We start from the raw sequence: 11,234 nt of genomic DNA on the forward strand, positions 1-11,234 counted from the left end.
CGGAAGAGAGAGGATGATATATTTTACTGCAGGGATTCTCCTATTATTAAAAGCTTGCGAACTATTTTTCATGTTTTTATTTGGAGTTTAACAGTCAATAATCATTATTGAGTGCAGGCAAAAGATATTTTGGTCTCCAGCTGATTGGGAATATTTCTACTTGTGGTGGATAATGGCCTTGGAGATCTGCTTAATACAAAATAATAATGGGCAAGTTGAATGCCAACTTACAAGTTTTACTCATAGCTTCACATGCACTAGGTATTACTGTTGCTCAAAGTCTATTCTAGGTCTTGAATGATAATTTAAAGTAACAATAAAATCTGATGTGAACAGCCAGCATATTACATTTGCATGTGATTTTCCTTGATGTGGCCAAAAATAGACAGTATTGTGTATTGAAAGTAACATTGCATTACTCAGGTCTATGATAGTTTTTTCATTGTTCCGCTGCAAGGTGAGAATAGTCCTGAAATCATCTCCTACTTCAGTTTCTTCTTAAAGATGAGGATTTTTAGAATCTCTTCTGGGATATTATGAATTCAGCATTGGGCCTGTTAAGGAGAGTGAGTTGGTGCCAGCAGTGGGGTTTATAAGATGACCACATTTAAAAGTACCATAAAACTCTAGATGTCTACACATAAATGACATTTTTATAAATTATTTGAATGAGGTGCATCAAATGGTGAGAAAGAGAAGAAAATTTACATCTTTCCCTCTGTAAAAATAAAAATCCAATCCTAATAACCCAAATCTTTTATGACTAAAAGAGAAAAATAAAATGATGCTTCATGGAAATTCATATCTGTTCAATAAGTAATGTAATAATTAGTCTCAGATCATCTGCTATATTTAATAATATTTTGTGTCAGTACCTCTGATACGTGTTGAGAAAAGCCAAAATGGTTGCCTGTGGTGGGATTATTTCTAAAAATATGTAATCAGTTCATCTACTCTTTACAAATGCTACATATAAAATTTCATGCTTTTCGATTTTTGAGATATTGTATCTCTGAACACATTTTTTGGGTCACTGTGCGCAGATACATGTACAGACATCATTTGGAAAATTGTGGAAACATGTTCAGGAAACTTCAAAACAGATATCCATTAAAGTCCTGAAGTATAATTATTTCATGAAAACAATACTTTCGCCGGAAATACATATGGAAATGTATGAAATGAAAATTTTACTTATAAATGTCAATTTCCTCTCTATCTTTGATATTTAAATTTTCATGATTAGTTTTGCCTTAGCCAATGACATGTCAATACAAATTGAAGGTTTAGAAAATGGTACAGCACATTATCCTGATATTGCAAACAATATAAACCAGAAATATGTGTGAGAATCATGTAGATGTTCTTTCATTCATAGATATCCTGTATTGCAATATCTTAAATGTGTGCATCATAAAACCAATAAATAAAATCAAAGGAAATGCTCCAGAAGTGCATGTCTGGGAAAAATCAGCTGGTTGTCATTTGCCAATAATATAGCTCTTGTGGCACAGAGGAAAGGGGAGTTACTAAAAATGCTTGATTGATGGAAACTGATGTTGAGGTAGGTTGAGGAGAACCTGAACATAAATAAAAACAAAAAATAAAATATGGTGTATTGTGGAAGAACAGATGGATAAAAATGTTAAAATAGGGGTCAAAACATAAGAAGTGGATGAGTTTTGTCATTTGGCAAGCGGAATCAATCATAATGGAAGAATTGAGCCAAAATCGTAAGTGGAATAGTTAATATGAAGAAGGAATCTTAAGCAAACTTGAGCAAAATGTAAATGCAACATGATATAGTTTGTCAGAATTCAAAAATGGGTATTCTATGATCTGGTCCAGGGAACTGCAAGTTTGTTGAAATTCTGCTGTTTTAACTCAAATGTCTCCTGGTTGTCATGATACTGGTACATGTCTCTGTGGGAGTGCCATAGATTTCGTGTACAATCTCTTCATCTTTTCAGTTAGAAGACTTCCTTGATTGACCTGTCGTGGATATTTTATCAAGCTAGCCTTATTCTTCTTGACCCTTTCAAAATTGTAGACACTCTTTCTGCTGGAATTTAACATTTTTGCTACCTTCTGCAATGTGCAACCAGCTGTGAATATTCATATTTTCCTTTCTGTGTTACTTCATGCCTACTATGATTTCAGTGAATAATAGAAAGCAGACTTTCATTCTAGTTTTGTTATAGTGAAGAGTGGGAAATAATATGTGAAAGCATAATACTCAGAAAGTAATAAGTATTGTCACAGAATCCTTCACAAACAGCCAACCCTGTGTAAAATGAAAGCCAGTACCTATTGTAATAATCATGTCGTCGTTCTTAGTAGGAGTGTGCAAGGAAGGTCGTGAAGAGTTGACGGTAGTGCCCGAATTCATGCAAATGGAGAAGTGGTGCGGGATAAATACTGTATTAGGAAAGTCAGAAGTATATTGAAAGGATATTCTATGTTGTGACTCACAAATATGATTCACACTTACATGCATTCATGTATCCAGAATTGAAATCGTAAGTGCCTAATAATATCTTGTTTAAATTAAGACTTACAAGGAAGACAACATCTATTAAGGTACAAAGTTTGAAAATGGAAGAAAAGTAATGCCACTTGCTCCTTCTGTCGTTATTTGTATCCCATTGTGGATAAAGGTGGTCCAGCACCCATTCTTCAGATAAAATAGAATCTTCATCATTTAAGTTACATCCGCAGCAGCATTTAATAAAAAATGGTGAATTATTGAGTGTTACGATTACAAAACCTGTCCATAATTGCTTTTCATTTCCAATTAAAGTCCACATTTGTCAATAAAATTGAGAGGTGTCTTTGAAATATATCCTGGCAAGCAGTGTTTGTGAATGTCTATTGTCAACAGATTCTGAGATTCATTGAACTCAATTCTTGCCTAACTTGATCACTCAAGAAGGATTTTTATCTTATCAAAGAAATCAATATGTGAAAGACTCAACATGCGTTTGATAACTTTCCTTGGAAGATAATGCTTAATTAGAGGGATAATTGAACAACACTTGAAAACTATTACATCAAAGAGATAATTCTATGTGATGTTCCATTGAAATATAATATAACTGACATTGTGAAGACAATTGTTAGGGAATGTGGAGCAAGTCACTGAATAGTCACAACTAGTAAGGCAATTGGATGAATTTTATTTTGCGTAAATTATTCTAATTCATCATTTTTAGTTCAAGCTCACATTTAAAAAGTAATCCTGAAGTTTTAGCACAACTGAGTTGTTGTAGAAATAACTTTCGGATACAATTTTTAATGTAGAAAAGAAATATGATCATGCTTTGTTTACTCTTGAGTAGAACATAGGACGAGGTCCATCATATGTTTAATCATAAAGTCAATATGACAGTATGATATTTCGGCCTAATCATCCTAAAAATTGGGTGGAAAAAGGGACGAAATTCCCGACAAACCAAATGCCACTGTTGGATTAATATGTTGTGAATCATTCTACTCAAGTGAACCACGTGACAAACTCCAAAAGAACGTATCAAGGTGCTGTTCTGGTATGAAAAGAACTTTGATATGTTATCTTATGGTAAACAGTGTAGAAACGAATGCAGAAGAATCAGCATTAATGTGTGTTACCTTGACAGCTAGTTGTAAGAATTTATCTTCATTTCATAATTCCACAGCGTGTACAATTCTATTTTTTAGTTAGGTGATTTACAGAGTATTCACTCTTGTGGTTAGTACAAATCAATTGGTAAGGAAAGTATTTTTTCGTTCACATATATAATCAAATGCCAAATGAATTCTAAACTTCCAAAATACCTTCCAAACTAAATGTTTCAATATTGTTTCCAGTTTTTATCACTGGGACACAACAAAAGCCAACCCCTGATAGCAGATTGGCCAATAAATTAGACTGTGTCAAATGGTCTTTGTCCCCAGCTAATCCAATGTATGTAATATTTTAGATACAAGGAATGAGAAACCACAGATCGCACAGGGGAAGAAATTGTCTCCTAGGCTTTAATATCACACATCACTTCCAACTTGGGTGACAGAATAAATGTGAGGACTATTTAAAAAATAATATAGCCCTTAAATTTCAGATTGCATGGCGAGTAGAGCTCTCTTATGAACAAAATTTGCTGCTCTTGTGGATTGAGAGAGTACCTGATTACAGGTATGTAAAATTTATTTTATAATTGTATAATAGTTGCATTTTCCAGTAAAAATTTTATGGTGAATATAGTGAAGGGAAGATGAAACAATTGGACAAAATGGACTCAGAAAACACCAAAATTGCTGTTTTGAATAGTTGAAAAGATGCTGGGATGAACGCGTGAGGTCCTATGGGGACATAGGCCTCATTGTTCTAGGTAGGCTATTTTTCTCAAAATGTTGCATGGCTGGGTACTTTCTGGCAGACCTTGTTAATACATACTAGAAATTCCTAAGTATTTATAGGTAAGAGAAGTAGTGATTTTGGAAGCCATAGCTGTAATTTTATTTGAGAGGATGTAATAGCGAAGGACCCCCACTTTGATGGCAAGTATCATGACTTCAAAGTTCTTTTAAGTTTGTTTGTATTTACTAATGCGACTGACAGAATAATTGGTGAGCCACTTGCAAAGGAGTGATACTCTCAATCTCTATATATGTGAGTGGCTGGTTCACGTGTGATTTTAAGTGTACGTGACAGAGAACTTGACAAAAGCTAGGTTTGTTCTTTGTTTATTACCTTTTATTTTTTTATTAATTTCTTATATAATTGTTGAAAATTGATTCATTAAAATAACTGCAATTATGATATTTGGGATGACATCACAGTTAGATCAGAGAATCAAGAAGACCAGTTAATATCCTAGATCAAGTACTGCATAAATATAATGTGAAAAAAATAAGAAGAAAACAAAAATCCTAATTTGTGGAAGAAAAAATTTAAAGGTAGTTGTTGCATTGGAAGAATAGAATTAGAACAAGTGGAAGCATTCATCTACCTTGGATGCACCATAACATAGAAGAAACTCAATAGATATGAAGTGCTGAATAGCTCAAGTTAAGGAGGTGTTTATGATGAAAAGGTAAATCTAATACTCAAAGAAGATCTGACCACAAATAAGAAAACAGTTTATGAAACATGTATATTCTTTTCCTACTCCTAACACTTGCCTAATGTTCTCCCATCTATCACTATCTTCAACACGCCACTACCAACCAAAATACTGTCCATCCTCTTTTCTTGCCTCCTTTAAATTGTATTTATTATTTGTATATTGTAAATCAATATACACATATACATGTGTATATATATAATCCATTTTATATTTTCACCTGGCTATTAGCTCCCTGATCTAAACGAAGACTCGCGAATATAGCCTGTTGTGACTCAGCCAAAGGCCCATATGGATCTCTCTGACCAAACGCGCGATGTACAGTGAACGTGAAAATTCCATCAAAGGATTTCGTGTTACGATTGTGGATACCCGATTCACAGTAATCGTGATCAAGACCGCATAATATTTTGACGTGGAGTTGAGTTGGATAATCGGTGGGTTGTCCCATAGAATTCTAATCTTGTCAGAAGGTTACCTGGGACATTGATTAAGTATGTCTACATGAATGCGAATAAGTTCACGGTCAATCTACCCTTTTCAAGGTTGTCGCTTGTCGCTGAACTTGATGAAGGGGAATCTGCGGCAAGTAGATCACCAATATGTGTGATAACCGAACCATCAACGTGGACTGTGCAACTTAGGCGGGATTCACGGCACACAATGCTCGTAAGGTTCTTTGGAACCCGCGCTGAGAACCCAAATGATTAATCTGCTATCACGGATTTCTTAAGTATATTTAACTTGGGTCAATAGAGACAAGCTGTGGAGAGATTCTTCAATCATTCCAAGAATTAGAATACTTGATGGAACCTTATACCGAGATATCGCGGAGCCTTCGGGATTATTTGAAGGCGACCGAGAATGGCAGCGATGCATTCAGGAAACAATTTCGTTTCAGATGGCGCGTCAGCAAGTTCATCAAGGACGTAATCGCTCTTGGCACGTCAGCTTAGACACCTTAGGCCACAGAGGAATACGGCTACAAGTTCACCAAGGGCGTAATCGCTCTCCCTCGGATTCTTTTGGTCAACCAGGAACTTGATAGCCTTTCCAGTTGCGGCGGCACCAGCTTCCAGCTTAGCTCGCGTGTGAGACTACCAACGAGGTTCAGGAGCAATTCCATGAAACCATGGAATGGGGCCGTACTTGCCATAAAGTATGTTTGCCCACGGAGAGCTTTATGCGGCATTGTTAGAGGTGATATCATGGAAAGCGTCAGTGAAAGATACCAGACCCCTAAAGACGAGGAAGGTTTCTGCATGGTTCACATAGTGTACCCTGGAATTGCTACGCAGAAAAACCATGTAGTCCACGACTTAGTATTTAATTGTTACACACATAAATACACGTTTAAAGAATAATAAAAATTGTTCCGTACAGATGATGGGATATACACCAACTACGTCATTCTCCATGGCCTGGCAATTTGCCCTTGTGGACGACTTATGTGTAGGTATCTGAATATTCCATTATCGATAGAAAGAACCAGGGATAGCCAGAAAAAGTTCCAGCTTTTTCCGCCGAATGGCCCAACTGGCTGGTACAGATTGAGTTATTGCGGTGGTGTGTACACTGGCTTTCCACGCCGAGGAGGTTCGAGTACTGGCGGGGGCAAGAATTTATCTGGGGTATCCCGATCCCTACTAAGGGGCTAAGCGCAGAGTACTGAAAGTGGAGTATGTCATCTGTCGAATGGGCTTTTAATTATGTGGACCCTTTAGCGTCTTTAGTTAAAAGTAAGCTAATGCAAACGCATGGTTTTCCTTCACCTTTCCCTCGTGCCCTGAAACTCGTATCTCTAGTGAATTTTCCACCTATCCCTAATGGCGCAGATGAGTTCAGTCTTTCGCCTTCTTTAATGGTTATTACTTGTCACAGTAGTAGTTATGGAAAGACTCATATATAAATTGCAGGGAGATGGTAATAGAACTGAGGGAATCAATGTGATTTTTCAAAGCGATATATAAAACTATTTTCGACGTCGAAAGGTTGAATATTGATTTAAAAAGGTCTTATAATAATGGTTAAAATTTGCACACAATTTTGTTCCAATAATCAAAAGAAAGGTTTGACGAGGACGACGAAATAACTGAGAATGGCCAAAATTGTGAAGCGACAGATAATTCATAAGGGTTTCCCTCAACATTGTTAATGCGAGTGTTTTTTTCGTTAATTGGCCTTCGTTTCCTTCAACGTCCAGTTTATTTGACAGTTTTTAGTCAGCACTGTCTTATTACAGAACTTTATCTTAGAAAAGGGGGTAAAGGAAGACTGAAAGAAAGGATCCGCTATTTTCAAGCTGCAACGCTCTCACGTGGTGCTATTGGAACTTTGCTTGAGGAAGATGGTAAGCAGGGGAGAGCTGTTTAAGGCGCCCACAAAGTGGGAAAAGAGACTTCAAACTGTGAACTAAAAATTCCAGGGTCATATCACATACAGGGTTCGTCCGGAAAATAAGTGTACTGACTCCTGGGCTGGGCGCGCCGCTCCAGGTGCGCCCTGACGGGCTGCGATTGGAGGGGGGTATGTTGGCAAGCGACGCTGAAAAAGGCAGTCGGCTCTGAGCTGTGGTGTAGTGAGGAGCTCTGTTAACGCGAACCTCCACGCTCGACCCACGTCACGGAACGCGATGCCGAAGTTTTTGGAGCAGCGTTATTCCATCAAATTTGCGGTAAAGCTTGGGAAATCGTCTACCGAAACTGTCGGTCTGATTAACCAGGCTTACGGGGAGTCAGCCATGTCCAGAAACATGATCTTTCGGTGGCACAAGATGTTCGTGGAGGGCAGAGAAGAGGTCGACGACGAGTCTTCGAGAGGTTCCCGATGATGCCTTCGCGGGAGCGTTCCAGGAATGGGAACGCCGCTGGAACAAGTGTATCGACTCACAAGGGTCCTATTTTGAGGAATATTAGCTTAAGATATGTAAAAGTGTAATACATTTTTTTTCCTGAGCTCAGTACACTTATTTTCCGGACGAACCCTGTATGCGAAAGGGGAATAACGTTGGGAATTTCGTGAGTAAATGCATCTCGTATATGAAACAACTTTACTGCAAAACAATTATGAACAAAGAATTCAGCAAGCCGGTTTCGTGAAGTAAGTAGGGCTTATCCTTTAATTGAAATAAATGCTTTTCCTGTCGTATTTTAGCCCATTGAAGCCTTGGGGGGCGCGATTTTGATTTGCCATAATTTGAGTACCAGTCTTCCTTTATCTCACTTAGGAGGGCAATAGGTCCCCTGACATAATGAAATATCTCCGATTTCTTATTAGGGGCACTTTCTGACCGTTTACGAATTGACAAATTAGCACGATCATCATTTGGGAGCCTACCGTTTTAAGGTTGATTTTTTCATTAACACGATAACACCCCCCGACTCTTTCATTCCTACATCCAGGCCTTCCCATGCTTCTCTTACCTTCTTCTCTCTCCATTATATATATATATATATATATATATATATATATATATATAATTTTTATTATTAGGTAATCTACTGGTTAAGATAGGTTTTTGGATGGACACAGCTACCAAATAAATATTTTTGTGGCTCCTAACAAAACACAAAATCCAGCATCCTACTCTACATCAAGTCCCTCTTCATCTCTGAGTACTTCCTTCCTCCCTTCATCCCGTCCAACATCCCTATCCTGTTCCATCTCTTTCCTCACCTGCTTAACATTCTCCCCTCTATTACTTCTTCACAGTCTTCAATATCCCACTGCCGGTCAATACCCCCTTCATCCACTTTTCCTGCCTCCATAGGATTTCTCCCAACAAACCCCTCTCCTCGCCCACCATACCTAGTACTTCCACATTTGTTTTCCTTTCGGTCCATTCATCTCCACACCCACATTTTAAAAGCCTCCAATCTACTGCTATCATCCAGCTTCAGTGACCACGTTTCCGCGCCGTACATAGCCACGCTCCAAATCAAAGTTTCAGCAAGTCTTTTCTTCACAACCCTACTCAACGTCCGTGTCATTAACTCCCTCCTCCTTGCTAAATCCTCTTCTCCTCGCGCAGTTCTTCTCCTTATGTTCCTACTGCTGTTTTGACCGCGTTGGTCCAAAACACTTCCGAAATACGTAAACTGTTCTACCTGCTCTAGTTTTTGCCCTCCTATTCTAATGCTTAGCTTCGCCTTTTTCTTTCTAGAAAATCGCATAAACTTTGTTTTATTAATATTGATTCTCATCCCATACCTGTCGCACTGAATTTCCTATTCACTAAGCAATGCTTGCAGCCCCTTGGCTGACTGACAAACTAAAGCTTGGTCATCACCAAACCTAACTGATTTTACGAATTCCCCTCCTCCTTTCATTCCTACCTCCAGTTCTTCCCATGCCTCTTTAATCATTTCCTCCACATATACATTGAACAGTACCGGTGATAATGGGCAACCCTGCCTTACACCTCTCCCCAACACTGCCCATCCGGACTCCCCGTTCCCCACTCGCATCTGAGCAGTCTGAGACATGTACAAGTTGCGGATTCGCCTCCTGTCCCTCCATTCTATCCCTATTTTCTGCAATATACTCAAGGGTTTTATTGACATTGTGAATCTATATATTATATTTATAATTTTTTCTTCATAATTGCGAACACAAAATGCTCGGTTTAAAAATATCATTGAGTATATAACTGCGAAACCTCCTAGGGAGGTCTCGCGGTTTATCAGTGCCACAAGCCTCCAACAAACAATAGGACTGGTGTTCTGCACACCTATCATTATCCCTTCTTAATCATACTTCAACGTTCCGTTACCTCTATATTCTGCCTTATTGGAATTTCATCTAAAAGTACTATCTTTTTCTCTAAAATATAAATAAATCTTTTCAGTCAACATCTTAATCTTACACTTCTTTGTTTCTCTTATCTACTATGCAGATTATTTTATACATACTGGCATCTCAAAGGCGTCCATTTATGATAACTTTCATTAGAGACATATCAAGCCTTGCAACGGAGTGTGTAAGGATTTAAAGTTACTCAAAACTTACCACATTTCAAAGACAATTTAGGTAAATGATATAAGATAAACCTGTATAGTATCAATATTCAAATTCATTTGAATTTTTGCTTGTGTAAATCTATGACGGTGCCACAGCTGCTTGACAACTGAGTTCGTCACAAGGATAAGAAGTTGTGGGTTTGTACCCAACCTCGAGTATGCATACAACGTTTTTCATTGGAGTTACTCAGCGGAGAATTTATATAATGGAGATCAGTGTTGTTTCGCTTAAGAAGCTGGTGGATTCCTTTCGCATGATAAGAAAGGCTATAATTATTCTATGTTTTGAAACTTTTAATGCTAGATCTCGTTACGGAAAAAATGTCTCACGAAATTAAAGCGAAGTAGGTTCTTTTTCATCTTCCTCATTTTGGGAGAGGAGTTTCAACAAAGTATTAGGAAAAAGCTTATATATTTAAATCTAAAACGTGTATATGCCAATTAATTACCGTCAGGCACAGTTACTTAGCCACTTACACATGTAAAAAATATGCTTTAAATGCGGAATGGAAATATGTCTTCAACAGCTCAAACATTTACATACAAATCAATTGTTTTAACGTTAGATCAAAATTGATTATTTTATTAGTTGTGTTAGTTCCATGACTGCGTTTACCTATTACATATTTCAGCGTAGTTTACATGACTGATTTTTCTTTCCCCTTTTTAACCAAATAATCACAATTCAAATTTTAGTGCAGTATAATACTAAATATTGACAAACCGACATATTTGACTATCTTAGGAACAGAGGTAAATGCCCAAAAAGGTCATGTAAACACGTATGGACCAATGCAACAATTTCAGAGTGTAAAAATCATTCGCCTTGACTGGGATTCGAACCCAGTTCCCTCAATAATCGGTCGAGTGCTTTAGCCACTTAAGCTACCGAGGCGTCCTCCTAACATCCGAAATTTTGGGGCTTTTAAAGGGGCAAGATGTTGTGACGAAATATCCGTACATACGATGACAAATCATTGGAAAACGAAGATATTCCCGTCGGAAATTGAATGTTTGGCAGAATGATACGAGTGTGAATACACCTAACTAAAAACTATCTGTCACAATCGCTGAAGTGTCAGTAAACATTAATAAGCTAACACTAAGGAACCAA

At 37.6% G+C, this 11,234-nt stretch overlaps 1 protein-coding gene across 1 annotated transcript in view; it reads right to left on the reverse strand.

The window, feature by feature from the left end:
- LOC139690027 (uncharacterized) overlaps positions 1 to 11,234 on the reverse strand; it is an 84,379-nt gene that overhangs the window by 69,122 nt on the left and 4,023 nt on the right. The gene's annotated exons all lie outside the window — the stretch shown is intronic.

Source organism: Hetaerina americana, unplaced genomic scaffold (assembly GCF_022747635.1).
Source record: "Hetaerina americana unplaced genomic scaffold, ioHetAmer1.1.p SCAF_3, whole genome shotgun sequence".
Taxonomy (NCBI): Eukaryota; Metazoa; Arthropoda; class Insecta; order Odonata; family Calopterygidae; genus Hetaerina; species Hetaerina americana.